Below are 21,388 nucleotides of genomic sequence, written 5' to 3' on the forward strand. Positions count from 1 at the left end.
TCGCTACAGAGGAAAGAATAAGAAACATTGTGTGTATGGACTTTCTGCTTTCATAGTTTCCCTGACATACTAAGTATTTTCTGATGTGGTTTTTATGGGAAGTATGACTTAATTTGGGAAGTCATGTGGTTTAGTTTTAGGTAGTCCTGCGAGGAGCAGGGCGTTGCAGTCGGTGATCTTTATGGGTGCCTTCCAACTTGAGATATTCTGTGATTAAGTATGTTTCCTTTAGTTGCAAACTTGTGACTAATTGGGTGGCCATTCTTGATTGTATTGTTTTGAAGATGTATTGAGCTTCAGATTGGTATGGAGTGTAGTGCAAAAACTGAAATGTAATGTTTTGCATTATAGGTACAAGAACTGTAGAAGTCCATTTTAGAATTTGAAAGGACAAGTTTCTGAAGCTCTGGAAAGATATGGTATGTTTATGTTTTCACTTATATTGTGTGTATGCTAATAATTATACTTTTGTTCCCTGATTTAAAAAAGAAAAAAAGTTGAAAATAAATTCAGGAAGAGAAGAAACACACGTTCATTTTCCCCCATTTCTTTTGACTGTGGTCTTTTACTTAGGCATAGTTGTCTAGAAAACTGAGTTATTTAATTTCTTTTTCTCATAGCGAAAATAAATACTGATGATACACCATTGATGAATTCCCTTTTAATTTGTTTTACAGTTGCAAACAAACTCAGTTTCACCGTCCATCTATTTCTTCATGGATTACATAAGAATTGGTGCTGTTTCTGAAAGTTTGGGGCGGGGGGGCATATATGCTTATATATGCTTATAAATATGCTACTGAGCATATTTATAGTGAGGCTCATACAGTTTTTAGGTATGACTTGAAAAGTAAGTTCAGAGCTACTAGAAGACTTAAGCAAACATCAGTGTAAGTCAAATTTGCAAATTGGAGTCTTAGAAAATACAGAAGTGGAACCTTCATTACCAGTGCCAACATGAGCATGTGGTATCTCTTTTTGTCTAGGCTCTTAAATGTCCAGCCAGCTTAAAAGTATGTACATGTATTAGAGCAAGGTTGGAACCTTAACTTGTAGTTACTTTAATTTCTGTTTTCTAAGTTTATTCTGCTGTAGTCCTGTGGAGAGATACGTGGTAGTATGGAACAGCTGCACCACTCTAATGTTGCTTAAGTTCTGTGGTTCTGCAACTTGTTACACAGAGAATTTTTGAAACTTTATGCATTGCTGCATTCAGGAAAAAAATATGTATAAGTACATTTTTCAACCATATTAAATAGGTCTGTTAATGCATATATAAAATTGTATGTAGTTCAACAACTGCTTCTAAGCTATGTGTGTACTTTCTTGTTTAAACACTTAAAATGTGGGGAAGAACTCATAACTGCAGATAAAGAATTTTATATGCTGTAGGTTTATGTCTAGATTTTTCTTTTGAAGATACTTAACATAAGAACATATTTGAAGTTTTGAAATCTCAACCTTGCATAAGGCTGTCTTTTTTTCTTGGTTAAGTTCTGTTTTGTAGGAAGCTATAGACAGGAGATAAAATGACTGATTCTAAGCTGAAACATTAAATATAGTGTGTGCTAATTAAAAACTGTAAATCTCTTGAAGATATAGTGTTAACGTTATCACAATCCAGATGTTCCTGAGAGAATTGTATAGATTGGTCCTTTACTCTAGCAGGCATCTGGCAGGTAGCGTATATTCAATTTTGTACCCACAGCACCACTGGGACCACCCACCTGCTTCTTGCTCTTCAGTTTCAATACCAGTTGTGTATATGATGGCTCTTCAAACTGAAGCCATTATTTCTGCTGGCTGCTTTTTTTTTAATGTTTAACCACTTCCCACTGTATGCATAATCTTTGTAAGGGTATGCACTTCATAAATTGACAAAGAATTCCCCTCTAATCCCCCACAACTTGTGAGTAATAAATACTAATGGAACATCAGAAAAGCTGAATGTTATGCTACAGGATTGCATGATCGCTTGGTCTTAATATAAACTGCATATAAACAAATGCTGAAGAACTTGGTGAACAGCAATATACTTTACGTGGAAGGCTGCATGAAAGATGGGTAGCAAAAGAAAGCAAATAACAAAGCATAAGTAAAAAGATAGATGGAATAAAAGTTTAAATATTAAAGCTGAAGTGAAGCTGTAAAACTTACCTGTTTGGAAAATAACTTGATACCTAGCCAGTAAAAGGAGGGCTACTAAAGGAAATTTAAATAGATGATTGGATTTCACTCCAGATGTAGGAGGGGCTTTCCATTCATAACTGCACATCGCTTTGGAGGGAGCCTAAAGTAGCAGGCATGACTGAGATAGAAACAAGTGGTTCAGCTGGAAAAAATAAGGAGTATGTGTAGTGGAAGAAAAATGAGTTGTGGTCGAAAGGAAAAATGCAGAAGCTAAAGATAATTTCAGGCTTTCCCCTTTTTACAAAGGTGAAGAAAGTACCTCTATGATCTGCTGAAATATCAAACTGAAAACAAATGTTGAAGGAAAAAATCTGTGTTCGGAGTTGTGGGGGCAGTTGTAGAAAATGAGAATTACACATTGGCCTTTAGCTTTGGGGTGAGGGGAGAGAGTGGGAGTGAACAGTAGACCTTTTTCTCTTGCTTTGATTTGTGAAATATTAACATCAACGCAAATTGATACGTTGTATCAAAAAGTATACGGGTATTATAGGGTGAAGCTTTTAAAATCTGTAGTTGATCTCTTTATATTCCAATGCACTGTAGTCTACCTTTATTAAAGTCAGTAACTTGTGTTTTTACTGAAGTATGAATTCTAGAATGGCACCAGCTTTGATTTGAAGATATAAGCAAATTCAGATCCCCACCCCAGATAACTGACTCAAGTGTTAATTGATCTCACTACCCTGCATGTTTTTGTTCCTACTCTAATTTGTATTGGTCAGCCTTCAGTTTCTAGTCATGTGAGGGTTTCATATGCTTGCTTTTAATTGGAAGATCTTTTCTATGTATTTCTGTGCTATGAGAGGACTTAGTTTCTTCCCGTATCCATATTGATTAGCTTGAATAACTTGGAACTGTTTCCGTTATCTAGTCACAAGGCACTCTCTATCTTCATGCTGTCTTTGTGGCTCTTTTCTGCTACTTCTGGAACATTTTTGAAGAATAGCAAATAATTGGAGAACTGGGCTTAAGTTTTGAATATGTCTGATGTATTTTGTGCAGATGAACAGACACCTTTCCAGGAACCCTTCATGAGTCATATCTGTTGTCCTGGCTGTAGTAACTGGGACCATGTGTGCATTTGCTCATCAGTTGTGACTGCCTTAGTCACTTTAGGTTGGCATTTTCCAGGATAGAACCCAATTCCTTTGGTCTTCTAACTATGTAATTTTGTATTTATCGTTATTAGTTGAATGGTTTGGTTTACCAGGCAGTGGGAAAAAAATCATATAGATGTCTTACTACAGTTTTTTTGCAGCTTTTTGGGAATTTATTTTATCGGGTTTTATTAGTGGCTCGTTTATTTTCCTTTAGGATAATTGATAATTCAACCTGGTACTAGCTGCATGAAGAAAACTTCTGGAATCTTATGTCTTTTCACGTTTTCTGTGTTGGAAACAGCGTGCAGTCAACAAAAGTAATTGATGTTTCCAACCATATCAAGAAATTAAGTCTCAAACATGTCTATTAATATTTTTTTTTTCTACAAGTGACAGTTGAGATTGAGCTTAGGGATTTGGTGAATATTCTATAGTTTCTTCCAGGACACTTCAATCAATCTTATGTTATAAAAGGCCAGTTTTCTTATTAGTTGTTGGTTCCTTGTTTGAAGTAGTAAGCTAGCTAGGGTAGTCCTGAGGGCACCTCTTACTCTATAGATGATGACTGTTTCATCATGGTGCTCAAAGTCATTCTGGAAACATATCAAATTCATTCTTGGGGGATTCAGAGGGATTCTTCAGAAAACATACAAAGGTTTCTTCTTGGGGATGGTTATTTTTGATTAAGCAACTCAAATTCTGGCACTGAAAGGTAAGGAAGATCATGTACTACTTTGTACAGGTGAATCACCTTGTTTTCATTAGATCATCTGTCAAAAAGAGAATCTTAAAAAAATTTGGATCAAGGATTACTCAAGTGTATACTTAAAACTCTTTTGTAAAGGAAACTTAAATTCTTACAAATACCACCTCCCAGGGTAAACCATCCTACAGTCAGGTCAGTAAGTTGTTTAGTTTAAATAAGTGTTCTTCCTCTCAGGGATCTTCCTAGACCTCACATCCTGGGTGTTAACTGCCAGATTGCTGTGCTGTCACAGAAAATGAACATCAAATAATGCAGAGAAAGCGATACGGTATATGAAATCCATGTAAGTGACAACTTTTGATTAAGTGATTTGTAGCTGGAATTTTTTTGGCTTTATTTTTCATTGTTTACAAATAGGTACTTACATTCTCCATGGTATGGCTTTAGGTTCTGTATGTTGAAGCTGAGGACCTCTTCTTGGCTCATGTTTGTGATTGCAGACTTTCAAGATTAAATGAAATAGGCAAAGAGAAGATCTCATCAGGCTATGCCACAAAGTTGCTTTTAGTCCCTTTTGATGCATCTGAACTTGGTTTCTGACTTCTTATTCTTCCAGTCATTTATTATTTATTTTCCCCCTCTTTTTGAGTCAATAAGAACATTTTTTTTCAGAAAATCTGCACTTTTTCCATCTTGGAGAAATGACTGTTGTCTCACACTACTGCATAAATGTTATTTATCCTGTTGCCTTTCCATGAGGGTTGCTCCAAACCATGCAAGGTTCTTCAGGTACATGGTGTGAAGGCAGGATCTTGTCTATTGTCTTGCAAATTACAACGGGTTGTTGTAGTCCTGGTTGAAGCTACCTCTTCTAAGCAGTCACTAGGCAGCTATAGATGTGTCTGTACTGGAGCCTACCCAGTCCCAAAGAGTCTAGCAGCCATCTCTGGTTTCTCAGACATACTCCAAAGGCACAAACCTTGTTTGATACCTTCAGCTGCTATGTGTGTCTGTGAAAGCCTAAACTGTAAGCCATGCTAATCATGGCAGTGAAGACCAGAGAAATCTGTCTGAGTGATAAGAATAAATGTCTGTTCTGATGCTACTGTTCCTACCCTGTAAAAAGTAAGTTCTACCCAGAGATTATTTTTTGTAAGCAGTTGGTTTAGGTCAGTTTCCTATTCTTCATAATGCCCTTCATGATTTTAGCATATTCATCAGTGTAGTTTCCCTTTCCCGATCAAGTAGTGTTCTTTGACTTTTAGACCAGTCTTTTTTTCTGCCTTGTTTGGATCCAGCAGTCAAAATGTTGTTCAAACTAGATTCAGAATAAGGTATCTTTGATGGCAGTCTCCTTCACTACTCACCCCATGTTTCAACATGCTGGTCTCTTTACCAGCAGACAGTACTCTGCTGATGGGTGAATGAGTAAGGTTTTAGAAAAACCAATTCTTTCATCTGTGCTAGGGAATCCTTGCCAATCGTATTCTGTCCCACAGGAGTGGTGGCAAGGATAGATGGGGAAAGTAGTACAAAGCGGTAGAAGGGGGAAATGATTCATTAAGATTTCTTGCGTCTGGATTATTGAAAATAGCATGAGATTTTTAGACCGTAGTACCATAAATCTAGCTTTAAGGTATCCTGTAATGGATTAGAAGTGCTGCAACTACCGAATTCAAAGCTCTAATTCACAATATATTAAATATGTAGAGGCAAATTTCACTGCAAAACTTAGATCAGTTAAATTCAGCTTGGTGAGATTCATACCAGTTGGGATACTGCCTCTCTTCATGGAGCTGCTGTAGGTACTATGGTGGTGTGGTAAATCTGACTAACAAAGTTGGATCTGTGTCAGGCCTGGGCACAAATGTGTCTTGGCCAAGATTGTGGACTGCCACCTCAGAGTGTATTATTTAACATTATAAAATCTGATGTTTTTTTAATCCAGCACCGATACTTCATGCATTCCTTCACTGTTGACAATCCCGTTCATGACTTCTCCCACATGAAACAGCCTCAGGAAAACCCTGTTTTACGAAGGTTGCTGTCAGCCTGTTGTTCTAACATGCTTCCATTTGAATTGAAGACTACTGTAATTAGCTTTTGCCTGTGGTCTGCGTGATACAAGTCTAGGGAGGGAGTGATTGATTTGGTATCCAGAACATGAACTGGTACTTCCAGCAGTCAAACAGAATGTGGATTTCCCAACCAGTGAGGCCTTAGAGGCTACACCCCTGTCCTTCTTGACCAGCATGCTAGAAGTTACTTGGGTAAAGCGCTAGAAGTGGTGTTAATTTCTAAATGCACTTTTACAGAGCCATTTCACATCAGTTCAGAAAGCAGCAAGAATTTAGGTTTAACTTTAGAAGAAAGCACTGCCTTAGAATAAGTATCTGTTTCTTTAAAGCTGAGACTTGCCTGAAAGTGGGCATTGTCAGGTCTCAATCAGAATGCCATAAGCAGTGTTTTAAGGCTTCTCAGTTTTGCATCAGCATCTTGGTTTTTGCTGTTTGCTTTTCGTAGAGCTGATGGTCAGCAAATATTAATTTGAAAATTTTTACCCTGTTTGTCACTTAATGTTGACAGATGAGGAACCTTTTCAACTGACTTTTATTCATTGTACTGTGTTTCTGGCATTGACTTGTTAAACTTTGATAGTTTACACCTGCAAAACATAGGTACTAGAGAACCTCTGTTTTGTTTCATAGGTTTTTGGTAGTCTGCTTTTTTTTTTTACTTTCCATATCTCAACTGTACTCGTGTTTAGATGAGAAGACTCAAATATTACTGCTGTTAAAATAATTAAATGGCACTTCTCCTGCCTTGAGGAATATACCCAATAAAACTAAAAAGCATCATTCCACAACTACTACAAATTTTATTCTGTTGCAGAGTTTGTAGCATGATGGCAAATTGTAGTAAAAGGACAGAAGTCAGCAGCTTTTCTGACAAACTTTAGAAAATAAAGGGCTTTGCTTCCCTATTAGTGATTTTGTATCTATAACAAGTCAAGAGATACAAATTAGCATTAAAAATGCTTGATTCCTCAACAAACCTAAGACCTTTTGTAATAGATTGAACTGAAGCATGAAAGCTTTTGTGGATGAAAGATTTATAACTATCTGTGCTTCTCTTGGTGTTTGTATCAGGCTGTTGTGACTGTGGGTGTTGTAGAGACCTGTGGGTGTGCCCTCAGTAGCTCACTGGCCTTTTTGGACCCTGCTTCTGTATGAGGCTTCTGCTGCATGGCAACAAATGTGGGGCTTCATCTGGGTTAGAGCTGCAGGAATAAACTTATCAAATACTGCACAGAGGTCTGTCTTCATAGCTACCTGCTGTTTAGAGAAAGTTAGATAACTTTTTTTATTCACCAAATACAGTAATAACACTTCAATTGTAATCAAAACTTTATGTTAACAGGAAGTGAATAATGCTGTTTGTGATCTGACTGTCCATCAGGCCGTTTTTCTTTACAAACTTTGTCCAGTGCACCGAGGAGCTTGGGTGGGAGAGAGAATGGGGTGAATTGAGTGTTGAGGGTTATGGTTGGAAATATTTTATCAGTTAACTTTAGAGTAGATAATAGCAGTAGGTAAGAGACTAACTGGTTCCTTTTCAGCCATGGAAGCAATCAGCTGGGGTGGTCCCAGGGCGCTCTGGGCAGGAGTATTGCTGAGTGATCATTGGCTGCCACCTGCGTGACAAAGTAAAGGACCAACCCTTCAATTTATACCGGTGGAGCCAGATCATGGGAAACAATTGACAGGTAAAATACACTTTTGAAAATTTAAGGGAGAGGAGAGAGTACATGTGGCGTGAATGGAGCAAAGAACCTAAAAGTTTGGCCACAGATGGCAAAGACTGCTCCTTTGAAACTTTCACATGGCTTTAGCTTGCTTCGTTTTGGGGAGAGGCATACAGCAAAGTGCAAGTTACATGTTGCTCCCCTGGGAACACAGAGCCTCATTAGGAACCAATATTGAGTTGTAACAGGGAAACAACTAATGGAATTTTATTTTATTTAGAAATTACAGTTTATATTTATGCACATGCTTCCAAATCTTTGAATGCTTGATTTTGGGTGCTTTCTACTGGTCCAAGAGATGGGGTTTGGTTTTGGGAGGGGTTTTTGAGGCTAAAAATAAGTTAATGAATTTTCAAGTTCACCAGTTGAATGTACTGGTTAGTTACTCTAAAAACTTACTCTAGTAAGTAGTTCTGCTTGTTAGTTACTCTATAAATCTTAGAATGTCATTCAAAAATGAATTGATTTTTGTGCAGTAGGTCTTAATCTTGCAGATAAAACAATGTGTAGCATCAATATTGTTCTTGTGTTTTATGATGTTTTAGTGAACTAGCTGAAAATAACTTGTAAGGACTTTTAACTGAATTATTTTTACTTATTTAGAGTTGTTAAGCTTATGCTTAGCCCAGCGTGATACAGGACTGGTGTGACAACTCATTTTTAATCAGTGACTCAAAATTGTGATCACCCTGATGTCACCGAATGGCCACAGCTTGTAAAAGGTAAGCATACGCTTATGTTGTTTCTCAAGATCCTTTTTAGTATATTGTTTATTTTTAAAGTATTTAATTCTGTATGACTTGAAGTGAATTCCATAAGTATTATTAAGGTATATTGTTTATTTAAGATAAGTCAGCTGGCAAAGTTGACTTACCCTCTTGCTTAGAGTTATTTCAAAGCTTACTTACTTGCCTGCTTTTAAAATATGAGCACGGTGGTGGTCCATGGTATCCCTCCTAAGAGCAATGCTATCACTTAAGCCTCCAGTGGTTTTTACTGTCATACTGCAATTCTGTATAAATGGTTTAGCATACTTACTGAGGCAAATTGTTAAATTTTTTGGAGTATTTGTCCAGGAGGCTTGATGACATTAAAATTTGTAGGCTTGCATATCTTTACTTTGCTCTCCTAGGGAGGTACAGTGAGGGTAAAAAGGAGTGGCTTGCAGAATGGAGAAGTTGCTCCCTGTGTTACTGGAAGTGAGCCACCATTTGAATTTGCTAGCTCATACTGCAGTATTCAGATTAGCTGGTGTCTTGTGATCAGTATCTATGATTAATTCAAAGCTGAAATTTATAAGAGCATTTGCTCTGAGATTTTCTCTGAACGGAACTCTTGTTTCAGATTTTAGGCGTGATGAAAGGATGTCTTGCCATACTGTATAGTTGCTTTTCAGTACTGTTGCCTGCTCAGAGGAATAACAAGGTATCTTGTTTGTAAACAATTGGGCATTGCAGAGTAAATAGCTTCTCAACAAGCAATTACAATTCCTGTAATTAGATTGATCTTTCACATTGTTTCCATGAATACTAAAAGCTCATTTTATTTAATGCTTACATTGTCATCTGAGACCTTTTAAAATATGGTTAATAAGTGCAGTAATAGTTCTGCAAATCATAGTTATTTTAGGTCAGCTTCTGTTGTAAAAAACAATAAGCTGAAGGAATTTGATCCCTGTTTTCAGCAGAACGACTTACCTTAGAGGACCAAACTTTTTTTTTACTTAGCCAAGTTTTATTTTTTCTGAACCTTCCTGGAACTTGTTCTTACATTGTCTTGTAGAAGAAACCTTATTTGCAGAATAGCACGTACAGAGCTGCAGTGTCTGTTCAAAGCCCAGATAAAACTCACACAAATGATAAGGATAGGAAAATATTTTGGATATACTGATAGCTGTGTTTACGTGTCTGTACTGCAGATCACTAGGCTACCTTTTTTACATGCTAAGTTTAGATGCCAGTCTGCTCTTTTTCTGTAAATTTTCATACTGCTGTGTATTTTAAAGGCTCAAAGTGATTAATACTCTTGATGTTTTTGTTTTAACACTGCTATTTCACTTGTATTTTCACAGCAACTTAAAGCACTAGTCTTACCCAAAGCTTCATTGTGTTGTATTTCCTATGGCTAAAAGAAAGATAGCAACCGCCTCAAACTTCCAAGCTCTTTGCTCAGTTTCTGAAGTCCTGGATGTGAATAGTGGAGCTAGCCAGTATGAATGTAAACACTCTTCTTTCCAATGCTCCTCAGGTTGTATGGCTTCTAGCACTTACATGTTTGGGTGAATAATTAGGGGGGGAAAAAAAGGTTCTTTTCTTTCTAAGTATCTAGTGATTTGGTTTGGTCACTAGAGTTGAAGGGAAATTAGATTTTGATTTGTTTTGCTGTTGAGCATTATTTTTGTCAGCAACTATCTAATCAGTCTTTAATGAGTAAGGAAAGCATCATTTGGAGGGAGTAAATAGATGCCAGATTTTGAGACTGGGTAGTTTTTCTGTTATTTTCCAGTTAAGCGGGTATTTGCGTTTTAAGCATGAGTATAAAGTTAGTTTGATAGTAAGTTCAGAGTTCTGTCCCTAGTGTCAGTTGAATTTTATAACTTAGTGAAATATAAACAAGTAACTTCCTGTGTTCTGCATCAGCTGTCACTGCACATTATCCAGCTAGCCTAGGAATTTTGCCTGCCAGAAATGCTTTCTAGGCACTGGGTCTGTTAATATACTACAGTTTGGTAAAATCCAGAAAGTTGCTAAGATCTTATATGTCAGTAAAGGACTAAGATTTTAGTAAAAGATTTGGAGAACAGTCCAGGATTTAATAGGAGGGACCATCCAGTAAGGTAGTGCAATAAAACATAGGAAAAAAAGGAAATGTTTCAGGCTGCAGGTGGAGATTTCCATTAGTGTTTAGAATAGTGTAATAGTCATATAGTAAATAGAGAAATTCCATTCCTACAAGCAATGATTTCCCTGGTAAAGCTATGACAAAACCTGCTTAGCTGTGCTGACTGAAGTCCCCTAGAAAACTCTGTTTAAACCCGCAAAGTGAGTTCTATTTGCAGATTTTAGCTCGCTTCTGTTTTGAGAAAGCTCTGTCATGAAAGGCATTTTTGTTCATGTAAGCTACAGAGTTTTACTGCAATAGGCTGTGCTCTATTTCCACTTCTTGTGCAGTGTATCCAGTTATATCAGTTCTGGTCAACTGTATCAGAATCTAGACCCATGTCAGGGTTGGATAAGGTTCTTCAGAATATGATTTCAAGGCAGCTTACAGTGATTGAAGTCAAAACTGCTGCATTCGTACTGCCTTGTCTCCTGGCTCATACAATTACAAGCTGGATCTGGCTACAAACTGTCTGGGTAGCAGGAAGTCCCAAAGAGGAAAAAATAATCTGCCTAAAGAAAACAATAATCTGTCTAAAAAAATAATAAATTAGATGTTAACTTTTTGAATCAGTGCTCACATGAGGAAGAAGATGGGAATAAGGAGGAGCTAAACAGCTATAATTTTAGCCTACTTAATTTAATACGGAACTATACCCCTTAAATTTGTAAATTAAGTCAAGGGGGTTGGCAAGCTGAATACAGGTGCTACTAGGGTGTTCAAAAATGCTAGGCACTAACACCTAATTCTGAATATTACTGGCTGATCTGTTGACTGGAAGGAAGTAAAAGAAACCTGCCTGTGAGGCTTATGTCCATAAATTCAAGTAGAGCGAGACATGAAATTTGTTTTGAGGTTCTGTTGAGACCTGCTTTTGAGCTGCTGCTTTTTAGAGTCCAATTGTGCAGAGAATAATCTGTTGGTAACAGTTGAGCACTGATAAACCTTGAGTATACGTTTTGGTTACAGAAGTGGTTACGAAGAATTAGCCCAGAACTGGTGCACTATACAACCTGAATACAGAAGTACTGCCAGCAGAACTCTTCCCTAATGGCTGCTGTTGTGTAAGCTGTGGGGAAAAAGTGCTGTCTTCCCTAGAGAAATCTGGCTTAATTATATTGTCAGATTTTATGTTATGAACTGTCTTCTCGAGTTTGGACAAATGTGCAAGCACATAAGAGTCAGTGCTTTTAGTGGCAATAATAAATCATCATCACTTTCCACCTTTCCTAATTCTTCATATTGTAATGACTGAAAGTAACAAAGAATGCTTAAGGTTTTGCATCTGTATCTGCAGATCACCAGGAGAACCTCACTCTGAAAACATTGAAACTAGCCGAATGTAAGTAAATGAATGGATGAGTTTGGTATATCATGTTTTAAAATGTTTTGACCGTATGTAAGTTACTCTTGCACCTTTTTAGAAAAAAAAAAAGATGACAAAAGCTGAGCAGAACTGTGGAATTACCTTAGAAAATTTCAAGTTAATAGTTTGCTATGGAAAAATAATTTTAGGCCTCTGTAAAAACTGTGTGTGTGTTTTTTGTTTTTTTGTTGTTTTTTTTTTTACTTTTTTTTGGAGAGTGAATCGGTTAAAGGGGAAGTTCAGAGGTTTAACGTGAACCAGTAGATGGTAGCATAATACAATGCCAGAGATCTTAAGGCCTTATATTCAGACTTGACAGTAGGGTGTAATTTCTACCTGCTATTCACTAACATCTTGCATGGGTTTGAAGGCACTTCAGTACTAAGGCACAATGCCTGCTAATACCTGTTGTGGCAGATGAATTGCTGCGCTAAGAGGAAAAAAAAAAAAGTCTGACAATTTGGCAAATTTATACACTAGTTACTTTTAGAAATGGAAAACTGGACTTCTTTCATTGAAGGGTATTCAGGTAGCATCTTGTTCATAGTTTTGAACCATGTTTTGGTCTGTCTTCATTAGCCTAGAAGCAAAGTTGTGATAGGCTGAAATGTTCATTTCAAATTCAAAAATGTTGAAGGTATGAGAGGACATTTTAAAAAAAGAAAAAAGTTATTGAGACTTTATTCTTCTGTGAGTTAGCAAACAAAGATTCTTTTCGAGCTATTCAAACCATCCTGTTACAGAACTCAAATAGAGAAACTGTAAACTCTGCTTTTCTGACTTACAGCATGAGTTCCAAAATAACAGAGGGAGTGTAGCCCAATGTTAGGGTACTGTCTGAGGCTTCAGAAGATCTGAGTTCACTTCTCTTCTGGCCATAAACTGTCTCCTCCACACCCTCCCTCCACGTGGTGTAGGATTTTACACACTGTGGGCTGAATGCCAGTTTCAGAATGTTTTGCAGGCTAGGGACATAGTGTGAATTGCTCAAGGACTTCTCCACTGTAGCTGCCCAACTTGGGGAGGAGCAAAGCTGAGGTAAGCCCCTCTGCACTGGACTGCATACCTAACCTTAAAAGTGATGAGAAGGAAACAAGGAACGCTTTTCCCATATGTTTTTACCAATTCACTGCAGTGATTCTTGTACTAGGAGGAGCTTTTCTTCTGGGACAATGAATTTGCTTTTCCCTCTCTTATGCCATCTGTTACAGAAGTGCCGTCTGGCTCCCTAGGAGTACAGGTTGCAGGGATCCAGACCTGAGAGGGGACTGGCTGTTGCTATGTGGAAATGTGTTAGAGGTTGCAGGGCAAAAACCCTGTCATGATCCCTTCCGCTCCAGCCCCTGCTGCATTGCGTTTTATTGTTCCTGTGGCAAGTTGAGTTGAGTTCTTTTGTTTTCCTGGCCTAGCCAAAGGGGGGAAATCAGGCTGTAGACTGGAGGTAGTCCACTCTGGATATTGGCAGTTGGACTCGTAAGGAAAGATGTGTCAGAAACAAGCAACTTGATGGCTGTGAAGCAAACACTCTGTATGGAAGGCAGTACATTTTTTTTCCTTCTAACAGTCTGACAATTCTTTTTTTGTGCGTATATTTTGTCCTCCTTAAAATTGAACCTGAAAAAATAATCTACAATAGCAAGGTTTTCTGTGTGAAAGCTTAATGGGATATTTTTTTTTCTGGTGGTTTGGAGTTTTTGGGGGTTTATTTTTTGTCAGTGTTTTTTTTGTGGGTTTGTTTTTTTTTCTGCAGCGTGATCAAGAGTTGCCCTGACTAGGTAGATTTTGGGTGTCTGTCTAAAATAGATGTAAGTCAGTCAAGCTGTAGGGATTCATGTGTTTTGAGTAGTAGCTAAACAGTATTAATGCATGTTATACTGGCAAAACTAAGTTTTTTAAAACTGTATCACAATGTGATGTGTACATCACCTACAGAGAATTTCTGCAGTCATGCTGTATAGCTGTGCTTGCCACGTAAGGTGGAATGGCAGGCTGGGTAATACATTGTGACCTGCAAGCCTACTGTGTAGCTAAAATAGTTACTATGTTAGTTACATGCCTATAATTCGTTAGTAAATGCGGGATTTCTATGAAGTGTTAAGTTATTTACACAATGAATGGTTAATTTGTTTTTACTCTGGGTGGCTGATGCAATTGCTTCATTTGTTTCCCTGTTTTGCATTGCAAAGCCTTATACCAAGAGCCTAGTCAGGTATGTTTCACAAGTGTGAATTAAAAATAATCTACTCCTTCAGACTGTTATGCAGCAAGTTCTTCAATGGATAAGTCTTAATTATCTCAAATTTTTCAAGTCCTGGCTCTGTGTGATGAACATATTGGTGCTAGCTCATAGTTAGGTGTCTTTTTTTTTTCCTTACGTTTGTCCAAGTCTTTGAATTTTTAAGATCAGCATCTCCTCCTGTCTGGTCCTGTCACAGGTTTGCGTTAATTTTCAGATTCAATTAGTATAACTTTTTTAAAACCTCTTTAGCACTAAATTACATAACTTGTTTAACAATAACTTGACTACTTAACAGCGTGTGTATTTTTACTGTACATACTGTATGTTGTCACACATCAAGGCAAAGGTTTGGGTATTTTGACATGATGGCTTTCTGTGCATTCATCTTCTGGTTTTGGAGGATGGGATGCTTTGTGATTTTGAAATTTCTCTCTCTCTTTCTAAAGTCGTTGAACACCCACCCCTCCCATTTGAAGTCTTGTTGCAGTTATAGTTGATGAATAGTGACCTCACATTGGAGTAGATTTGATAGCTGGTTTGTTTCCCTTGAAAGAATGGAAAAATAAAAATTCTGCAGCAGCCTCAAAACATGCCAGAAAACCAAATTACAACCATTGCAAATGAATACTTGTACAGTTACTGTACGTGTGTTTCATGATACATACTTTCAGATGCCTTCCTAGTGCTTTCTAGACATAGAATGCCTTACTTTCCTCAAGGCTGAAAACACAGGTGGGTTTACATAACATAACCACAGGATGCTGATTGTGGCCTCAAACCTTGTCACATAGGTATTTTTTGTGGCATTTGCTGGTGGTTTTATCACCATTATTGGGAGGAAAAGATATAGGAAGTATCATTATCTACACCTGCAGCCTTGTACTCTGCTACACTGTGATCTGTCTAGGATGAACTACAGAATTTCTTCTCAGAGCCCCTTGCAATGCGTCATTTGGCCAGGCAGTGATTCCTTTGAGGAAACTTCACCGCTAATATGACTGCATTGACTCTACTCAAGAATTATTACTTTTTTGAATTTAGCAACTACTTAAGTTAGAATTAAGTGTCTGTTTTACCTTTGCTTCCAAGAGCAAAAGCACAGTAAGATAAATAGACTGAATTTTATAATGATTTGAAAGAAAAGGAATTCCAGTTGTTGCACTAGAAAATGTAACTGAAGCAAATGTATTAGAAACCTTGGTTCCCATGGAGCTTGTTGGATGCTGTAAATTTACCAGTTAAAAATAAACAAAATGAAAGCTTAAAGAGTAGATATTTCTCTCTGGAGGTGTCTAAATCCACAAATGCTGGACTATTCTTAAACTGGAAGCTCAGGTGTTTAAGTCTCTGATCAGTATTATTTGCACTTAGTTTCTGTGTGATCATGGTCGTCATTCTAGGGCTGTGTCGTGGAGAACGAAGACATCGCAAAAGAACACTGCCATGAAAGCCTAACAAAAGAAGTGTTCTGGAGTTTTTAATAACTTGAAAACAGTGGTGTGATTGCCCCTTTCCTGTACTTGGCCTCTTCTCTTCCAGGTTGTACAAAGAGAATACAGGGTTGATCAGCATTTAGGTCTCTGCAGGTCAGTCTTACAAGTTGCAATGGTCAGTCCTCTTACATGAGTGTCATGCTTTCTACTGCAATACTCCAGTGGTCCAGAAGTAGACAATCAGAATCAGTGGCCTCAAGTTACTGTCTGTATCTTTAATATTATCTCTGCAGTGAGATATCAAATCTCCTTTCTTTGGATGGCCTGCTGATCAGAATATAGTGTATAAATTCCATACTTGACAAATTTAAGCTTGCTCAGTAGAGCACAACTTGAAGTTTAATTGTACATGCTTGAGTGGTAGGACTTCTTTAACCAAGGGAAAACAACATGGAAGGTACTAAAGAATATGGGTTTTGCTTAAATATTGATAAATATTATTTGTTTTGTCCTGAATATAAAAGACACTGAAGGATTTCTCCAAGTATGTGAACTTACTGTAATTTCATTTCTTTCCAATAAAGACAAAGCTGGTCTTACTGTGGCCTCACAGCCACTACAGAGTAGTAGAGTTTTGGACTCCTTGCTTGATAATTTAGAACAGAATTTGGAGAACTGTTGAAATGTTTTGTGTGGTTAGACATATCATGATATACTCTTTGGAAGTTTAATAGCTGGAAACAATTACGTACATTTTCTTTTCTTTAAAATATTAAGAATAACAAATCTGTTCAGAAACATGAGAGCAGACACAGTCAAAAATATAGCCAAAGTAATTCAGAAGGCTCTACTGCGGAGAAGTATTTTTTCTGCTTTGAGAAGAGCAAGAAGCACCCAAACAGGAAGATAAAGTGGTTCAGCTGAACAGACAATACTCCCAGGCTAAGAAGCACTGACCTTTTAAACTTACCCAGTTCAATCCCAATAAGTAAATTTGCCTGCAATGACAATGTTATGTGCAGGCAGTAAGATTTACTATACAAGGCACCAGGGTGGACCTTCCAACTAAACCTCCCCTTCTGAAGGTCAGCTATGTAACAGCTAGGCATGCATTGAACTACAGAAACCCTATATCCAGCCGGAGCTGGCTGGCTCACTTAACTATATCACCAGTTACACTGGTCTCCTTCAAAGCCAGCAGGAAGGTAGTGACAGCAACATCTGTGAGGACAATAGAATAGTGCCCTAATACAAGCAGTGGAGCAGAAACCCCATTGTCCTCAATTCCAGATGTAGACTTTAGTTGCACTCTTGATTGCTCATAACACCACTGACTCCAAACCCCTCCCACACCCCTGCGAAGCCACCTCTTGCCGCTTTTTAATTTCAGAGTCACTGAAGGAGGACAAGCGTGGAAGGCCATTCTTCTCATGATCATGTACAATATTTTCTGGGATCTCTTCTATGGAAGAAAATGCTCCTAGAAAAATCAAAAAGGGAGCGCAAGTGAATTTTTCAAGGGAAAAAAAGTGCGTACAAGCAGGTGTGTGTCTTTGGCTGACAGCTTTTTGCTCTACCATTCTCTTTTCTGGATTTTTAGCATTTACAGTTACTATGTTTAAAACTGTTAAATGGCGAGAGATTCTGACTGAGAAGCCAAAAACTGTTAAAATCCTTCAGGGTATGTGACATCAAGGTCCAAGACCAAATGGCCTCAAAACTTTCAGAAAAGCATGTTACACAAATTTCATCAGCAATTATGTCTAAGCCTGTAATTCCCTACCTCACTGTCCCCATTCTCCTTCCCTCTGCCCACACATACAAATGGAGGAAGACTTTGAGGATTAACTCCAAAGAAGGAACCGGCTTTTTTGCTGACAATCTATTGCCAACAAAAAATAAATGCTGCTGGCTGCTTTTGGAACTGCTTCAACACAAAAGCACTTTGCTGTCAGCATCTATGAATTAACAACTACACTATGCTAAAACAAAAATTTCAATCATACAATACTACACAGCTTAAAAAGCACTAACATTGACAATAAAAAGTCTCCAGATATTAATTTCTGCAAGCACGTAAGTTGACAAGAAAAATAACATCACTAAATTCTGATGCATTTATTTTAAGATCCTGGAAGTTTTTATGACCTTGAGAATTATCTCACATGGGCCCCTTGGGCTTTAGGCATAAGCCTTCACACAACAGCATCATTTCATGGTACCAACCTGCAACAACAGCAGGGTGCTACAAAAAAAGCTCTTTAGATGAAAGTCTCTTGGCCGTCTCCGTTTCAGAACTGCAGTGAACAATCCACACCATTCAGCAGCTCAGTTTTGTAATTTGTTTGTTTGTTGTTTTTTTTTTTTCAGGGGGTGGTGGTGGTTATATTTTATTAATTTGACTTTTCTAATTATAATTTTTGGTACTTTAGGTGAATTACATGTGGACAACAGATGCCAGAATGGATAGCCTCAGAAACTGAAAACTTGCATCCATCCAGAGCACAGTTCTGTACAAACAGTACAAACAGTAGCAGAGTTAGCTGCCCCACAGTGCCACAGCTACACTTCTCCATCCTGAACCTCCAAATACAACTTAGGTACTCAGACATAAACTATTCTCCCTGAAACATCAGTCCCACCTGCCGCAATTACCCAAAGAGGAGAAAGTCAGGTCAACAGCAGCAGTAGCCTTCATCAGCAAATACTAGTACACTGGCAGCTCAAGGCAGAAGAGACCAGTGTTTATATGGAAACAACTTTCTGTCATTATCCAACATGCCAGAACTAGGAAGCTCAAGGTGAAAGGTTCCCTGCTGGTAAGACATGAATTATCCTTCACTGCACGCAGCCAACAATTCCTGTCTGTCCTGAGCTATTCTTTGCATGTTATCAATGTTAAATTCTGGTAAGAGCAGGTACTTCTACTATACTCATACAGTTTCATATTTAGTACTTTCTTGCAGTGTGGCTTTCATAGGTATTTAAGACACATGCCCATACCTAGGTGTGTGCCTGTCTTTGCTGGATTTTTAGCTCCCGTCCATATATCAAAGTTGAAACTAATATTAAAGTTTTTAAGGACATACTCTTCACTACAAAAGTTTTGCCAATTTGTGACTGTTTCCTTCTGGGTGTGCAAACTACTTCATACAAGGTAAAGAAAATATAAAAAAACACCAGTACAGAGCTGGCTGTTCACAGGGTGCTTCTCGTAAGAAAGCTGGGTTTACAATGCTCAGGATTTGTCCGCACCTTGGTGAGTTATGCCATCTGCAAAACCACAGAAGGACCTCAACTGACCTGACTATAAGTAGCAAATTCACAGCCCTAGTGCACAGACAGGAAAGAGGGTCTCATGTCCAACAAGGCTGTGTTATGTTAAATATGATCATGTTAAGTTTGTATGTGCAGGTAGTGGTACATTAGAAAACCTTGAGGAAATGCATTATTTGTATTGGCATACCAGGCTACTAGAAGAGGATGGCAGACTACATGCATACAGGCAGCGTTCACCCTGTAGATTGTTTTTCAGACAGACAAATCCCTTTACTCCTTCTTCTACAGTCTAACATACCTTTGTTGACCAAACTATTGCCTTAAGCAACTCAGAATCTTCATAACTCCTATGATGGCTTACTGATAGCACCCACACAAGATTTCAGCAGTAGAAAACAACAGCAGCTGCCAAGTTTTAACTAGCTTTCTTTAAGAATCCTAGTTAAAAGTGAGTGGCCTTAAGTCAGAAATTTTATATACTACTGTTTCTTAGGGAATTGTGATACCTTGTAATTCACTTGTTTCAAATTCTATAGATTAGTGCCACCCTTCAAAGATAACAGATATACCTACCACATGCATATGGGTACTCTTTCATGATTCAGATCACTTTTGAGCCAAGTAATAGCAATTATTTATTTTCACAGAAAGAACAGGTGTATTTTCATTAAAAGATGTTTTGAAAGGACTAGAAGCAACCATGAAGAATGAAAAACTGAAATTAAGCATCAGTATCAGAAAAGCAGAAAGAATCCATTCTTGTGATGTCCCAGTTGGACCAAATCTGTTCTTTCCTCCTCCTCAAAGAAACCCACACACCCACAACAGAGTAGATACCATTTAAAACGATCAAGACTTTTTTTCCACTGAGTGTTGCCCACTTTCGGCGTCTGACAAAACAGGATCTTGTGCTTGTCACACACAAATATTTGGTCCAAGACGAATTTGGAAACTGCAGTGTGAGAGAGATCTCTCAATGCAATGTCTCTGCAGACATTCCTGAGAAGCTCAAGTCTTTCCATATGAACCAGGGGTTGACGGATCAGATTTCCAGAAAAAGCTTTTCCAGTTGGCTTTATGAAATGCAGAGGGGAAAGAAAAAAAAAAAAAAAAGTGCAAGAATTTAGTTTTCAGATCAAATTCTAAAGTATAAAAATACCCAAACTGTGCATACTAATGACTCCCAGATTAATGATTAAAACACTGTTACGTATTAACTAAACACGTAGCACACAGTTTCCTTCTGGCGCTGCTGCCGTACACGTTGGTTCAACTCTTAAGTCTTTATGTAGTAGAAAGTAGTAAGAGCTTTTCCATTCAATTTAAGTCTGCTGCAGAGCAGCAGGGTCTTATCTGTGTGGATAAAACTTGCCTTGACCAAATACTGGAACTCCCACGAAGCTTCAACAGCCAGTAAGAAAGCTTCTGAGGAGTTAGGACAGGAAATTAAACAGAAATAAGCTTTAATCTCTGAAAAGTTGGGGCTTAGAAATGCTGACCCATCTGGCTGGGATAGAATAATTTCAGATAAAAGTTCTGTGCTGTTTTCTAGCACCTGTATTCATTCACTGTTTCCATTTATCCAGGCTGCAAAAAATTAAGTGGACAAAAATTCACACAATGAGCATCAGTGCTTACTGTGGCAAGTAAGAGAAGCAGGCAAGATTCCCCTCCCCAAAAATGGATGAACTGTTTGATGTACCTCATTTTTCTGAAACTAAGACAGAAACCGTGACCATCTCTGCCTCATGATTAGTGGGGAGAGGAAAAAGGAGCTTGTCTGATTAACAGGTAATGAGAAATTTCTACTGACACATCTTGCCCCTATGAGAGGGATGGAGCACCTCTCCTGCAAGGAAAGGCTGAGACAGTTGGGGTTATTCAGTCTGGAGAAGGCTCTGGGGAGACCTGATTGCAGCTTTTCAGTATTTAAAGGGGGAACAGAGAAAGATGGGGATAAACTTTATAGCAGGGCCTGTTGCAACAGGACAAGGGGTAATGGTTTTAAACTAAAAAAGGGTAGATTTAGACTAGATATAACAAAGAAATTTCTTACAATGAGGGTGGCAAAACACTGTAACAGGCTGTCCAGAGAAGCGGTAGATGCCCCAGGCCTGGAAACATTCAAGGTCAAGTTGGACAAGGCTCTGGATCAACCTGATCTAGTTGAAGATGCTCCTGCTCACTGCAGGGGGGTTGGAATAGATGACCTTCAATGGTGCCTTCCAACCCATGCTACTCCATGATTCTATGAAAAAAACAAAAAGTAGTACCGTCCATATCAAGCAGCCAGCTGGTAGATCAGTTTGAGTTTGGGCTAAACCATCACCACTGTAATGCACCTCTGGGACAGTTCCACTGTTGACGTATGACATAAGCATGATTTCCAA

At 38.1% G+C, this 21,388-nt stretch overlaps 1 long non-coding RNA gene across 5 annotated transcripts; it reads left to right on the top strand.

The window, feature by feature from the left end:
* The first annotated feature begins 315 nt into the window (after positions 1-315).
* On the top strand, positions 316-20,806 carry LOC121081981. Of its 5 annotated transcripts, XR_005825862.1 has the most exons (8): positions 316-419; positions 7,616-7,762; positions 8,405-8,523; positions 11,979-12,023; positions 15,826-15,872; positions 17,110-17,262; positions 18,152-18,538; positions 20,585-20,806. It is a non-coding gene; the product is annotated as an uncharacterized LOC121081981 (long non-coding RNA). The 5 variants fall into 5 exon arrangements; XR_005825861.1 differs by lacking the exon at positions 15,826-15,872; XR_005825863.1 differs by lacking the exon at positions 15,826-15,872 and having other exon boundaries at positions 18,152-18,319.
* Positions 20,807-21,388: the final 582 nt, after the last annotated feature.

This window comes from Falco naumanni, unplaced genomic scaffold, assembly GCF_017639655.2.
Source record: "Falco naumanni isolate bFalNau1 unplaced genomic scaffold, bFalNau1.pat scaffold_100_arrow_pat_ctg1, whole genome shotgun sequence".
Classification (NCBI taxonomy): domain Eukaryota; kingdom Metazoa; phylum Chordata; class Aves; order Falconiformes; family Falconidae; genus Falco; species Falco naumanni.